Source organism: Nycticebus coucang, chromosome 10 (assembly GCF_027406575.1).
Source record: "Nycticebus coucang isolate mNycCou1 chromosome 10, mNycCou1.pri, whole genome shotgun sequence".
Lineage (NCBI taxonomy): Eukaryota > Metazoa > Chordata > Mammalia > Primates > Lorisidae > Nycticebus > Nycticebus coucang.
In genome coordinates this window covers 128,659,534-128,674,143 of record NC_069789.1, presented here as the reverse complement: position 1 = coordinate 128,674,143, position 14,610 = coordinate 128,659,534, and the positions used below count along the sequence as shown (strand labels likewise).

Genomic DNA, 14,610 nt, shown 5'->3' with positions numbered 1-14,610 from the left:
GACAGTCTCGGGGAGTGAGTGGGACTCCAGCCTCTTGCCTCACCCCCTTGTCACACACCCTCTGTCCTCTGACTCTGTCCGAGCAGAGGCAGCCCCCTGGAATTCCTGGCTGGTGGGCCTGTGTCCCGTGCTCTGTGTCCAGGCTGAACGGCATGCCTTCATTCTTATCCCTGTCTACGGTGCTTACTGAACCAAGACTTAGAGCAAGGAAGGAAGCTGGGGGACAAGCTGGGGGCTGGGGTGTACCTCCAAGGCGAGGTGTTTTGGGAGCTGGCAGTGGAAGACTAGCCAGGAGTTAATCTCCCCAGAGTTTGTAACTGGCCTGGAGCATGACTGGGCCCCTACGGGTGTCCTCTGGACTCTACTCTCCAGCCTTCCAGCCCCCTCTAGGCCCTTCCAGCCCCCGCCCCTGTTCAGCAACTGGGGGCCTAGTCTAAGCAGAGGTCCTTACCTGTGTGTGCATATCAGGGTCCTCCAGGGATCGCCTAGACCCTCCTGATCAGAAGGGAAGTGCAGGCGCATAGAAAGCTCCCCTGCTGGCCATGCCCTGTCCCATTTGCACCTGGCCATTTTGTTAGACTAACATTGTGCTCCCCAGAAAACAGTGACTTCACATCTACAGAGAAGGAATCCCTTTGTGGGCTCTTCCAAGGCCCCGAGGAGAGGCTGCTTGAGCCCAGGCTGCAAGCCTCGTCCAGCCCCTGCTCCTGCTAGGCCCCCTGGGTGACGGTCACCTGGCAGATGAATGTGTGTGAGCAGGGTCCTGCGTCTTTGGGGGCAGCCAGGACATGTCCTGTCCAGACTCCCTTCTAGTTCTCGAAGAGATTTTCTAGCACCAGCAGACACCACACCCTGGCCACCACTCCTGCCCCTCTACCCTGTGCTGCAGAAGTCGGAGGTCTGTGGCCATGTAGGACTCAGTCCACAGCCCGGTTCCCAAGGTACATGAAAGAATATGTGGTATATCATTGTCATTCCACACCCAGGGACAGGGCCACTGGAACATGCATCCCGAGCTGTCCCTAGTAGGGGAAATTAGCTGTGCTGGTGACCAGGGAGTGGTAAGGGCTCACCATGGCCATGTTTGGAGCTGAGACAAGTGGTGGTGACCTCTACCTCCTCATGCTATTAGGTCCTGATGGTCAGCTTTTCCAAATCCAGAAAAAGGCCTCAGGACAGAAGTCCCAGATGGGTATGTCCCCAGGGACTTTTGGGACTTGGCACATCTCCCCAAAGTGTGGCTGTCCTCCCCAGATGGGAGTCCTGGCCAGCTCTTCCCCTGGAATCTCCTCCACCCCCCAGAGCCTTCTGAAGTTTCCCACCACCAGCCCACTGACTCTCCCCTGCCTGCTGAGTGACTGAAGACTTGTCCCTCTTCCCGTGGCCACCAGGTGCACTGCCTCTGCATCTGATAGCCGCTCCCCAGGCCCCCAGGCTGTGACTCAGCATTTATCTCCTGTCATGTTCGGCAACAAGTAGTTGCAGTTTTCATTATCATAAGACAGGGAAAAAAAAAACTGCAGCTGAGAAAATAGATATGTGCCTTCCACCCTACTCTGGGAACATCTTGACATTTAAATCCAATTACCCTTTTCCCATTCTTGATGAGGATATGACATGCAGCTAGAACATTCTGCTAGATAAATACATCATATTCTCTGACGGCTCAAAACCTCCCAGGGCAGATCTGGGGATTCTGTGACTCACACCCCCCACCCCCGTTCACCCTCAGCCTGTGTGAGAGGACAGGGTCACGGACTGGCCAAGTTAAAAGGCCCTGGGAACGTTTGCCTGGGAAATTTTCGCAGCATTTGATCTCTGCCCTTCATGGAGACATTAATTGGGAAAATGGACCAACTGTGGAAGCTAGAGGAGTCTTGTCCTTCAGTGATGAATCTGCAGTCATTTGGAGCCACCACCACCACCACCACCCCCGCCCCATCCCTGGGCTTGCAGCAAAAACGCTGCAAACCAGTTGGCCCTGAGCAGAGCAGGGAGTAATTAAACACATTCCCCTATTACTTCAAAACTTCAGTCCTCTCAGAAGCAAAGAGTAATTGAGTCTAAATGAAGCAGAAGCCAGTCAGGATTACTGTGCTATTATTCTGGTGTCAATATTAGTTCTCTTTTGACATTTAGAGGGAAAGTTCTTTAGCAAGTGCTTCAGCTGTTCCCTGGCTGGGGAGGGAGATGGTGGGAGGAGAGCAAATTGCCAAGACGAAGGCTGTGAGGACCCTGCCTCCCAGGAGGGCTCCCTGGTGTGGGAAACAATCCCACCCCAACCTTGCCCTCCTTCAGGAACCCCTTCACTGCATGAAGTTACGAGGTTTTCCTAACGACTCTCCTTGAGCCCTGAGAGGGGGAGAGAGAGGAAAAAATCAAATCCATGGAGATTGAGTCTCATTTTTGTTAGTTCCAACTACCTAATTTCTGTCCCATTCTGCTCCCAGCCTGATTTGATTCTTCTCTCCACCTCTGGAAGGGGGAGTGTTAACCAGCAGATAAAGTCACTCCCCCAACCCAGTGTCACCCGTCCCTCAGGAGTCAGGGGAGCAGGAAACTGTCCCTCCCCCCAACCCTATGCCCCCCAGCCCCGCTTCCAGCAGGGTCACGCGGCCACCTGCCTGCCTCCCTGAGGATCTGATGGCCCTTCGAGATCCTACACAGTGTTTGCAGCTGTTCATCCCACATTACGCTGTTGGTTTATCCTGTGTGCTCAGAGCTGATTGATAAATAGAAATTAAGTCACTCATTTACTCTCATGGTACTTAGAGTTGTGAATGCATGGGGGTGTGACTGCGTACCTGCTCTGGCACTGCACGGAGTTCAAGGCTCATTTCATCAGCCATAAAACATCTTTCCCAAGAATTCACAGGTACTTACTAGTTTTTTACAGAAACACTTTTTGTGTGTGTGTGTGTGTGGTTTTTGGCTGGGGCTGGGTTTGAACCCACCACCTCCAGCATATGGGACCGGCGCCCTACTCCTTGAGCCACAGGCGCCACCCCAGAAACACTTTTTAATTTCTATCTAATGTCTCTTGAATGCTTAGGTAAGAGTTGAGAATGAGATCTCTCTCCTCTGCAATCGGGGTCACCCAGAGCCAAAAAGAGATGGTCAGAGAATCTGATGAGGTCTGACAGACGAACGAAGGTGCTATAAAGAACCAGATAAACCCACATCCCGGAAAGTGTCACCTAACACAAAAGGCCCCGATGCTTCAGGCCGGCGTGGTTAGAGATGGCAACTCTTAGAGGCAGAGTGAGGACAGGGAGCCTGGCAACTTCCTCGTGATTCTCTCTGTAATACCTTTTAAAAGAAAGTATGTAGTTAATACTTTAACCTAGTATTTAAGTCAGTTTTTTGTTGTTGTTGTTTTTTGAGACAGAGTCTTACTTTGTCACCCTCAGTAGAGTACCATGGCATCACAGCTCACAACAACCTCAAACTCTAGGGCTTGAGTGATTCTCTTACCCCAGCCTCCCAAGTAGCTGGGACTACAGGCACCCGCCACAACGCCCGGCTATTTTTAGAGGTGGGGTCTCGCTCTTGCTCTTGAACGGGTGAACTCAGGCAATCCACCTGCCTCGGCCTCCCAAGTGCTAGAATTACAGGCGTGAGCCACCACGCCCAACCCTAAGTCGGTTTTCAGCTTGAGACAGCTTGAGACTGTCAAGCTGTCACCCTTGGTAGAATGCTATGGCATCACGGCTCACACCCACCTCCAACTCTTGGGCTTTAGCAATTCTCTTGCCTCAGCCTCCCAAGTAGCTGGAACTACAGGCACCCACCACAATGCCTGGCTATTTTTTGGTTGCAGTTGTCGTTGTTGGCAGGCCCAAGCTGGGTTCGAACCTGCCAGCTCCGGTGTAGGTGGCTGGCACCCTAGCTGCTGAGCTACAGGCACTGAGCCCCTAAGTCAGTTTTTAATAGATGCCTGTTACTCATCTCAGAATTAGATATAAATACGAGCCTGTGTTGGAACCATCCAGTGAGCTATAGGAACCCTGAGTGGAGAAACTCAAACAGAAGCATATGTCCTGCAGCTCCTTCTAGAAGTATCTCGCCTGTGGGCTGTGGGATCCCTTGGTGGAAAGTCCCAACCCCTGAGGGTGAGAGTACCTCTCCAGTGACCTCCAGGGCCTTTCACAAGCCTGTGGGCATCCATTTGCCGAGTGGACCGTGAAAACCCCAGGCCAGACTGAGTTCACAGCCTGGGCACCTGCTGGGCTGAGACCTTCCTGGTCTCTGGGGGGCCTTGCAGTTTGTGTGGCCATCTGCCATGAGAAATTGGATCTGGGACAAAGACATTCAATGGACTAGGTCATTTTAGAGAATTAACAGAAACAATATCCCTTAGGAGAAGAGAATCCCTCTGAAACAGACCCAGACTGGCAGGGTAAGGCATACGCTCAGACCCCTGTGATTAAACCACAACACTGACTTTCAGCCAAAGGTCCAGAGGAGTGGGTATTAATGTTTGGGGGGGGGTCTCTCTCTCCCCCCTTCCCCAGCTCTCTCTCTTTCACACACATACATACACGCGCACGCACACTTGACTGTTTCAAGAGGTTCGGAGACCCTTAAAGGCCATTATGTGCCCACCTACCTCCCTTCCCCCCCTAAAGAATGAACCTCTCTAGAGATAAGTCATATATTGTTTGCACTAGGCCCTGCAACTGGCATCGTGTCTATGTACAATTCTTGGCTTCTCATTGTGTTGGGAGAACCTGTCGGTGGTGTAGAGACCCAGTTGTGGCCGCTTCATTTAATCATGTGGACGGCCAGGACCTCATCTTTGTTGTCCAGGATGTTGACAAACTTCACATCTTACATTTTGAGAGGTCTCCTATCCCAGAGAATTTGGTGAGGTCAGGTGGTGGGGGTGGATAACATTTGGGGGCTGTCCATGGTCCTGAAAACAGCCTCCTAGTTGGCTGAGCTGCTACGGCAGGATTAGAGATATCTGTGCCAGCCCTCAGCCTGGTTTTGGTGACCTAATAGCCAGTTTCTCTGCCTTGATCTAGCTTAGACCCCAAAAGTCTGGGCTCTTGCTTTCGTATTTTTTTTTTTTTTTAAAAAAGGCTTGTCACCCTTGATAGAGTGCCATGGCATCACAGCTCACAGCAACCTCCAGCTCTTGGGCTTAGGTGATTCTCTTGCTTCAGCCTCCTGAGTAGCTAGAACTACAGGTGCCCACCACAATGCCCGGCTATTTTTTTGTTGTTGATGCAGTTTGGCTGGGGCTGAGTTTGAACCGGCCACCCTCAGTATATGGGGCCAGCGCCCTACTCACTGAGTCACAGGCGCCGCCCTGGGCTCTTGCTTTCAATCATACTCTTGAGCCCCTAAATGATCCTGCCTGAATCAGCTCTTCCTGTAACCTCAGTCTCGCCAGCCCCTGACCCAGGTTGGCTTGTGACTGTAAACCTGTACTTCATTCCAGCCAGCTGCACGTGGGTTCCCTGGGAAAGCAGACTCTGGGGCAGAGATTTGTGTGCAGAAAGCTTACTGGGAATATATTATGACAGAGAAGAGTTAAAATAACTTTGGAGCAAAATATAAATGTCTTCAGTTCATCCCAAATCAATGTGAATTGTTTCTGATACTGTTTTGACAGGGATGGAAAACAACCTATTTGTCAGACTAGTGGCCCCACACCACGTATCTGAGGCCACGTAATCTTCTCCAGCAAAGATACCCCACCAACAGAGTGGTTGCAGCTCTGGCTACAACATGATAGGGGTTTGCAATATTCTGCTAGAACCCATTGCCTTTTATAGGACTAGAAGGGTGAATTCCACACTGGTGAGGTGATGATATCTGTCCCCGTGTTCTTTAGGTGATTGGTTGATTGATTGAGACAGAGTCTCACTCTGTGCACCAGGTTGAGTGTCGTGGCATCATAGCTCACAACTACCTCAAACTCTTGGGCTCAAGCCATTCTCCTGTCTTAGCCTCCCCAGTAGCTGGGACAACAGGTGCCTACCAGAATACCTGCTAGTTTTTGTATTTTTAGTAAAGTCAGGGTCTCACTCTTGCTCAGGCTGGTCTCCAACTCCTGAGCTCAATCAATCTGCCTTCTTCCACCTCCCAAAGTGCTAGGATTACAGGCATTGAGCCACGACCAAAACAAACCACTTTAGATCTTTTAAAAAGGCCCTTATCAAGCAGAGTCCTATGGATAAAAAAAGAATAGCGCTAATCTCCACCATGCCCCAGGAAGCGATGCTGCCTTTGATTTAATATCTGAACTCAGTGGAGAGGGTCACTTTTGAGGGTTTCTACTAGGCTTTCCCTACTGTGATGGTCCCCACAGGTCAGGGACATGGGGCTTTTGCCAAATGTACTTATATATCCATTCTGATTACACCTCCAGAGCCTGGGGAGAAATGGTCACCAGGCTGGAGCCTTGAACCCAGCATGAACCAGACTTGGGCCATTCATCACCTCCTGGCATCTTGCACGCCCTCATCAGGCCCGGGGCGCCTCAGTGACACTTCAGGTCCCCAGCAGCCAAGTGTAGATGTCAACTTGAACAAAAATCCAGAAGTGTTTGCGTGTTCCCTTCTCTGAGCGTACATCTGTCCTTGTAATTGCTGTCGCTCACTTTGGGGGAAACAGGAAGCATTACTGTGTGTACTTGTCATGATGTCAGATGCTGTTCTCGGGGACCCTATCTGTCCTTTGGCCGTTGAGTTCTGGATCTGAAAACTGGACAAAATATTGTGATTTTTACGGGGTCACTGCCCTCAGCCTCCCGGTTGTCGGTCCGTGATTTCTAATGTATATATCGATTATCCTAGTCGGTTACCACGTCCTGCACCCTGCAGGTCAGCCCCCCTTAACTGCCATGCTGACACTGCTGCCCACCAGGTTAAGTGTGCACACTTTGGTGACGATGGCTAAGCACCACCCTGCAGTTTCTATTATTTTACAATCCTATCGATCTGGAGGAGTCCAGGGCTGTATCGGCCTTGCCTGCACTCAAGCCTGCCGTGCAGAGGAGAGGCACCCCAGAGCTTCTCTCACCGACATGTTCCGTGTTGCTTTAGAAAGCGGGGGGGTGTCCTCTGGGCCCTCCCACAAAGCATCGGCAGTGACGGGTTTTCCAGCCTTTCCTATGTGTCCACTGTAGCACTATCCACTGTGCCCATCTGCACCAGCAGTCACGGCGGTGTGTCATCGCTGCTTTATTTACTGTGGGTCATTGCCTCTTCCACGTTTCTGAGAACCATCCCAGCAGCATGTCCCCCTCCCCCCCGCCCCCCCCCTCGGCCCTCTGGGGTCCTTGCCGTGCTGTCAAATCCTGCATCCCAGGAGAATGCGCCCCCATCGGGTTCCTCTTCATCCAACCTGGTGTTCCATGTGCTCACCCAGCCTCAGCATCAAGGGCTAGGCATACTCACCCAGCTCCTTCTCTGCCCCAGCACTTCCCCAGCTGGGTTCTGTTGTGGTTTCTCTGTAGTTATTGGTCTAGCGGAAAGGAGGTACAGGCAGAGACCCCTGCAGTGTCTTCAGTTACCAGAGGGCCAGTCGCCTATATTGAAGAGGGTGGTATGCGTCTGCACCCCAGAGGGTTCAGGAAAATCTGGGCATTCAAGATTCCAGCATGCATCGACCTGCAAGTCCCCATCTCGCTTCTTGGGGTACCCTTTCCTCTCCAACATACACCTGCCATTGCTAAAAATTCACCTTCTGTAGCTCTGCTGCTTTCATCGTTAAGTCTTGGGACTTGTCCCCTTGCTGCACAAGATGACAGTCTCTTTATAGGCTACCAAAGAGATAGTTGCCAGGTGATTTTGTCATCCCCCAATTACTATTTTCCCCATATTCTTCAACTTTTCAAATACATTTTTGTGCCCCATTTCCTGCCACTGGTACGCCATCCTGGCTCACCACCAGTACACTTGTTTTTTTTTAATTTCCAATATTTTATTAGACAATTTTTCAAACATACAGCCCAGTTGAAAGGATTATACAGTGATCACCCATGTGCCTTCTGCATACATTTTGTAATTTTTTTATTCTTTACATATAGAGAAATTGTTCATAGGGAGGTCCCAAATTTTGTGCTCCTCATCACAATGACCCAAGATTCCTGTTTCATATGGTGTTTTGTTTTGTTTTTTGAGACAGAGTCTCACTCAGTCACCCTACGGTTGAGTGCCATGGTGTCATAGCTCATAGCAACCTTAAACTCTTGGGCTCAAGTAATCCTCTTATCTCAGCCTCCCCAGTGGCTGGGACTACAGGTGCCCACTGTGATGCCTGGCTAGTTTTTCTATTTTCATTTGAGACGGGGTCTCACTCTTGCTCAGGCTGCTCGTGAACTCCTGAGCTCAGGTAATCCACCCACCTTGGCCTCCCAGAGTGCTGGGATTACAGGTGGGAGTCATCACGTCCGGCCCCTGTTGGGTGTGTTCTAAACAGAGGAGCCTCGTTCTGAGCACACCCCCACCACCAGGACATATTTTAACAGGTGCATCAGCACCTCTGGCCACTTGGCAGGGGCTGTCTACCTGCCACCAGGTCTGGGGTGTTGGGGCCCACGACGCCGTGTCTCCGGCCCCAACCCAGGGCCTTATCAGAGCCGGGACGCTAGGTCTCCAGCTCCAGCCCACTCAACTGTCTGGACGCAGGCCACAGGGCCAGCTTACTCGGGGTGGGTCTCATTCAGGTCTCAGGTGCCGAAGCACCTTAGAAGTCACAGTCAATATTAGTAGGAGCGGGCATCTCAGCAGCTCACTGAGAGGGGAGGGGAGCGCTGATCAGCCATCCTGCGAGCAAGAAGCGGAGCCAAAGGAGGAGCCAGAGGAGGAACCCCGGCTAACTTCTCCTATCACTTCTATAAAGTGTGGAGACCGCTTTGCCATCATGTCGGTGTTCTTGTCTCGTGCTCTTTAACGAGAGACCAATGATGTTAAATAGTATTAAATGTTGTTAAATCCCTTCCCCAATCCCTTATCGCCAAAGTATTTCCCACAGGTGCCTCCTACACTGGGGTCCTCCTGGGTGTCTGGTCAGCAGGTGATTCAACCCTGACTTCTCCTCCTGGCTCCTGCACTGGCTGTCAGGTCCCAGGGGAGCAGTCTTGGGGGCCGTGTGGGAAGCACACTGCAGGAGGGGGCAGGGGGCCTTGGACTCAGCGCATGTGGGGAAGGAAGAAAGCAGGAGAGGGTCCAGGGAACAGTTGAGGTGTGATTTAGTCATCCAGTTCCACATGGAGACCCAGGGTCAGGAAGGCCCTACAGAGTCGGCCTGGATTGAGGCAAGATGGCTGGGTGTTTTTACCGCACATCAACTGGAGACTGGATAAAGGCAGCCCTCAGGAAAGAGGTACATCCTCAGGTGAGGGGACTTTCTCCAGCCAACAGCCCTCTCTGGAGGGAGACGCAGCCATGAGCTGCCCTGATCCAGCCTCCCTGCAGCCTTCACCTCTAACTCTCAGCCCCCGCTCACCTGGCCCTCCATCCCACATGGGACAAGGAGTGGATGGGGAGATAGTTTTTCTAAATGACTTTGCTTATTGGAAGATCACTGAAAATTAATTGTATCTGGTATTCTTTAATTAACTTTCCTTTTTCAGTTTTATAAAAACCTTTCTCTTCCAAGTATTGCCATTTGGTTTCTATTACACAAGCAAGATCTCTGCAAAACTGAAGTGTGTTTTTCTTAACATGACACTTCAGAGTGCTAAAGTATGTTCATGTAATTTCTCAATTTACTCGAGGTGCAATTTATAAACAAGAAAACGTGTGCATTCACAATGGGAAAGGATATTTGCATATTTTCAATCAAACAAAAGCTTGATAACTAGGATCTATAGAGAACTCAAATTAATCCACATGAAAAAAGCCAACAATCCCTTATATCAATGGGCAAGAGACATGAATAGAACTTTCTCTAAAGACGACAGACGAATGGCTAACAAACACATGAAAAAATGTTCATCATCTCTATATATTAGAGAAATGCAAATCAAAACAACCCTGAGATATCATCTAACCCCAGTGAGAATGGCCCACATCACAAAATCTCAAAACTGCAGATGCTGGCGTGGATGTGGAGAGAAGGGAACACTTTTACACTGCTGGTGGGACTGCAAACTAGTACAACCTTTCTGGAAGGAAGCATGGAGAAACCTCAAAGCACTCAAGCTAGGCCTCCCATTCAATCCTGCAATCCCATTACTGGGCATCTACCCAGAAGGAAAGAAATCCTTTTATCATAAGGACACTTGTACTAGACTGTTTATTGCAGCTCAATTTACAATCGCCAAAATGTGGAAACAGCCTAAATGCCCACCAACCCAGGAATGGATTAACAAACTGTGGTATATGTATACCATGGAATACTATTCAGCCATTAAAAAAAATGGAGACTTTACATCCTTCGTATTAACCTGGATGGACGTGGAAGACATTATTCTTAGTAAAGCATCACAAGAATGGAGAAGCATGAATCCTATGTACTCAATTTTGATATGAGGACAATTAATGACAATTATGGTTATGGGGGGGGAACAGAAAGAGGGAAGGAGGGAGGTGGGTGGGGCCTTGGTGTGTGTCACACTTTATGGGGGCAAGACATGATTGCAAGAGGGACTTTACCTAACAATTGCAATCAGTGTAACCTGGCTTATTGTACCCTCAATGAATCCCCAACAATAAAAAAAAAAAAAAGAAAATGCATTGTAAATGAGTTTTGACTAATATATACCATCACCATATGAAAACATCAAAATATGAAAATCCCTTCACCCTGGAATACTCCGTCACACCCCTGCTTGTCTTCCCCACCCACGACCCCCAGGCGACCACTGATCTTATTCCATCACTAGGGATTAGCTTGGCCTGTCCTAGAATTGTATCTGAGTGAGATCGGACAGTATGTACTCGTTTGCGTCTGGCTGATTTTGCTGAGGGTAACGTTTGTGACACTCGTCCGTACTATCTTGTATTTCTTCTTGTGGAGAAGGAATATTCCATTGTGTGGGCGCGCCGTGGTTCATTCATCCCTTCACCTGTTGGATGCGTTTGTTGAGTTTACTGTCATGGCATACCTGGACACAGGCCATGCCTTCTGTAGTGACATCCAGGTAGGAGGTGTGACCTGTCACAGCCAGGCAGCCCTGAGGTGGCAGATCAGGCTCCGTGAACCAGGAGGCCAGATGTCACTTCACCCCAGCATCATTTGACAAAAGACCCCGGGGGAACAGTGTGCAGGCCAAAGAACTGGTACATTTTGTTATTTCTTCCCAGGCATTTATTTTCCATGAGATGCTCTAGGCATTTTCTCTGGATGTTCCTTGAGCTAGCACCCTGCCAAGCAACACAAGTTCTCCTTTTTAATTCAGGATGATGGTGATGGAGGAACAGACCTGCGGAGCCGTGGGTTTTGGCACGTGCGTGTCAAATGGACTATATATCATGACATCAGACGTTTTGAGAAAATTGCTTTTCTACCTTGAATGCCAAGTCATAAATAATTTCAGGTTGGGAAGAGCTCTAGTAAGCATGTGTTTGACTCCAGGGAACAGCCTGTAAATATTAGGAGCCATAAGAATAAAAAAAAAAAATAAAGGGGCAGATTTGTGGGGTCACTTCTAGTCTGGACCTTGCTATAACTTGTTGTGGTAGAAGCTATCAGCGCCCCACTCAGATCCACTTCAGCTGCGGGGCTGTGTGGTCTGCTAATAGCTCACAGCTGCATCCTCAGTCAGAGACTCAACCTCAGGGGACAGGAGCCCCTGCTCCTAGAAGGTGACACCTTCCCGAGGAAGGTGAGCTATAAGCATTCACATGCTGGGAAAGCCATTTTCTAGGGGGACAGAACACAAAGCCCTGATCTGTAGCATTTGCCAATTTCTGTGGGGTAAATACCCCAGCTGCATCAGATTCTAAGCTACCATGTAAAAATACGTAACAAGTCGCTTAGGGCTATAAACATATGCAAAAAAAAAAAAATTAAGAAGGGAAGGGAATTCTGTGTAACAGTCACCCCTGGTAAGAAGGGGAGGGAAACCTTCAAGAGGGAGCTTCGGTGATATGAACAGAGTTCTCCTTCTTAAGCTGGGTGGTGAATCCAGGGTGTGTGCTACTCTATTGTTCTTCATAATGCCTGCATTATGCGTCGTATACTTTCTTTTGTATGAATGAAGTGTTTCATGAAGAAAAATAATTCTAAGGAAGACTTTTAAGCTTTGAGAGGTTTGGGGGGGGGTGTTGTTTTTGTTTTTGAGAATCTCACTCTGTCACCCTGGGTAGAGTGCCGTGGCATCATAGCTCACAGCAACCTCAAACTCCTAGGCTCAAGTGATCCTCTTGCCTCAGGTTCCCAAATAGGCAGGACTGCCACAGCACCCGGCTAATTTTCCTATTTTTAGTAGAGACAGGGGTCTCAATCTTGCTCCAGCTGGTCTTAAACTCCTGAGCTCGAGTGATCTACCCACCTCGGCCTCCCAGAGTGCTAGGATTACAGGCATGAGCCACCGTGCCAGATTATTTGTTTTTAGTGGCACACCCGGGCATGACTTTTTGTGGAGGCAGCTTGGCAAGTCTCTTGCCCCCCACCACTTGTCCACTGGGTGTGACAACAGAATTCATGCTCCTAATGAGTTCTGGTGGGGGAGGAAGGCACCCCTGTGGATGGAGAAGTCCGTGTCCCTCAGGAGCAGCAAGAGGGCCCTTGTCCCATGCCCCCTCCCAACAAGGACCTGGGGAATGCTGTGCTTCCCCCTCAAAGCCAGGCTGTTCTCACTGTTTGATCCACAGCACCTGGGACCTAAAACAATCCTGCCCTTCACCTGTCCACACGCTGAATCACCTGAGTCCTGCCGACGTGCTTTCCTCTAGCAAGCCAGGAGCCCTGGCTAGGACCAGTCCAGGAAGCTCACTGGACTGGGGGACCAAACACAGGCCAGAAGGCCCAGGTCCAAAAGGGACCTGGGAAGGGAGGGAGCGTCACTGAGGAGGAGTGGCGAGGAGGTCTGCAACCCAAGGAAGGGGGTGGTAACAGCATGAAGTTACAGGGGCCACTGAGGTTGTGACAGGGGAGGGCTCCTCGAGCTGGGTCAGTGAGGTTGGGAGGGTGTGTGTCGGACAGGGGCCTGTCACTTGAGTTCAGTCACTCCACTTGCTCAGAACGAGGTGTCCTCAGCAGGGGCTTCAGGGCCACCAGTCAAGGCAAGCACTGGGACAGACTCAGTTCCTTGCTTATTCTCCTCCTGGAGCTGAGGGCTGTCCTGGAGGAGAGCCCCCCAGAGTTAGCACCTCCCTGTGTCTTGGGCCAGCATCTCTGCAACCCCCCAACCCCATCCCTGAAGGCTGAAGAGACAGCCAGGCACATTCGTCCACCAGCAGCCAGACCACTGTGGCCCACTTTCCCACCTAGGGTCCAGAACTTATTGATTCTCTTAATTGGTTGCCCATAGGGGACCAAAGGAAAAAAATAGGCAAAGCAAAATAAAACATTCTGTTTGGTTTTCCACAAGCGTGAAAGCCCCCCTCCCTCACAAAGCCCCATGTTTCTCCCACGGGGCCCCAGGCGCCAGCCGCCCACCCTCAAGGGAGGGGAGAGGCCGTGGTGGGCCCTGGGGTTAGCCAGGTGACAGCACCTGTGACCCTCAGCAGCCGGCAAGTGCACCACCTGCCAACCCTCCCCACCACAGGAGAACCCGAGGATTTTATTGTGAGTTCAGATTATTATCCAGTGCGAGGGGGTGTGATGGGGAACTTACAAGCTCCCCTCTTAATAATGAATCCCATTTCCTCTACACTTGGTTTTCCTGCAACATGCTGTCACAGGAAATGGAAAAGATAAAAAGGCAAGTAATTAACTTGGCCAAACAGCCTTCCCAGCAGATAGATGTCAGGGATGGTGGGGTAGGGCGCCCAGGGCCTGGCTGGCCACCACACCCTCGCCTGGCCTGTCTGCACGGCTGCCGCAGTGGAGACCCGCAAGTCAGGATCATTCACGGTTGGCTCAGAGTCAGGAAGCCTAGAGCTCCCCTCCTGCTGTTCAATAACTGCTGACCATTTTTCTCCAATTAAGTTGAAATTGAAGGATCCTCAGACTTAGACTCCCAAGTAAAATAATTAGTGCTTAAAATGTTAATTGTGCTCAGATGTGCCTTTGCCTGTGGAGGCCGTCTGCATGTGAGCCTGCACCTGGGCGATCTCCACCTCCGTGCCTCCCCGGTCAGCACCGCACAGGCTGGGCCTTCCCAGGGACCCTGGTGTGGGCAGCCCAAGACCAGGAGCCCACCCTGACTGCCTGACACCTGCCTAACAGTAGTGTGAGACCTCCTGTGACCTCCCAGGTACACCCAAGCCCTGAGCTGGCCAGCCTGGTGTCCTCTGACACTGATGGACAATGTTTAGGACAAGGGCACAGAGTCTCTTGTGAAGTAAGAACCGGTTCAGATACACATTAATTGGCACACCGGCTCTGCCACCCACCTGGGCGGCAGTGTGGACAGCGTGAGGTGCTTAACCTCTCTGAGAGTCTGCCCTCTTGTCTCACTGGCAGAATAGAACATACCCAGCTACAGCCCCACGACAGCAGGACCTTTTTTTTTTCTTGAGAAAAGGTCTCACTTTGTCACCC

At 50.6% G+C, this 14,610-nt stretch overlaps 1 protein-coding gene and 2 pseudogenes across 1 annotated transcript in view; 1 reads left to right on the top strand and 2 right to left on the bottom strand.

The window, feature by feature from the left end:
- The window catches only part of CHST8 (carbohydrate sulfotransferase 8), a 131,587-nt gene that overhangs the window by 99,812 nt on the left and 17,165 nt on the right, over positions 1 to 14,610 (top strand). The gene's annotated exons all lie outside the window — the stretch shown is intronic.
- LOC128598024 (uncharacterized) lies at positions 8,034 to 8,137 on the bottom strand (annotated as a pseudogene).
- On the bottom strand, positions 8,385 to 8,458 carry LOC128598025 (uncharacterized; annotated as a pseudogene).